Source organism: Frankliniella occidentalis, unplaced genomic scaffold (genome assembly GCF_000697945.3).
Source record: "Frankliniella occidentalis isolate FOCC.00 unplaced genomic scaffold, Focc_3.1 Scaffold75, whole genome shotgun sequence".
In the NCBI taxonomy this organism is placed as follows: Eukaryota; Metazoa; Arthropoda; class Insecta; order Thysanoptera; family Thripidae; genus Frankliniella; species Frankliniella occidentalis.
In genome coordinates, this window is record NW_026267205.1 from 805,495 (window position 1) to 806,286 (window position 792).

Sequence of the window (792 nt, forward strand, 5' to 3'; positions counted from 1 at the left end):
TGTGTTGTGACCATAGAAGAGAGGGCCCCACGCGCGCTGGCTGGTGTGGTTCGAGGCGGGCACGTTCGCGAGACTTAGTCCGCGCCGCCGGCCGGGGATCACCCGCCCACACGCCCACGGCATGGATAATATTTACCCCGAGCCCTGCCCTACAATCGCCCCCCGTAATGCTCTTGCACCAGAACGTTCCTTTGACCCGGCCCCGGCCCCGAACGCGCCCTCGCCCCCGCCCCGCGGCCCACCACGCCCTTGTGGAGTGCCATACGACGAGGTCGTGGTCGTGGTTGCGCCGCGCGATAGGCAGTCGAGTCGCACCTGGCCTACTATACTACTTGGCCTCGCGTGGCGGGGCGTGGCAGGGCGTGGCGTGGTGGGGCGGGGCAAGGCGTGGCGGGGCGGGGTTGGGCGTTGAGGGCTCGACTTGGGCCTATTCCCCCGAGAGCTCGTGGAATGCGTTCCAATCAGCCCTCTCTGGCAATCATTGTGGCCCTGCTCCCCTCTGTCCGTCTGTCTGTCCGTCCACCTGTCTGTCTGTCCGTCCGTCCTTCCGTCTGTCTATTTGCCTGTCTGTCTGTCTGCCTGCCTTTTCGTCCGTCTATCTATTTGCCTGTCTGTCTTCTATCTGTCTGTCCGTCTGTCTGCCTGTCCGTCCGTCCGTCCGTCCGTCTGTCCATCGCACGCGAGTGGCGTGGTGGTGGACGAGAGTAGGACTTTGGATTGACTCTGCTGCGGTCGCCGCTCTGTCATTGTCGTGTCCCATTTCCTCCGCTCCGGTGTTCCACCACCACACCG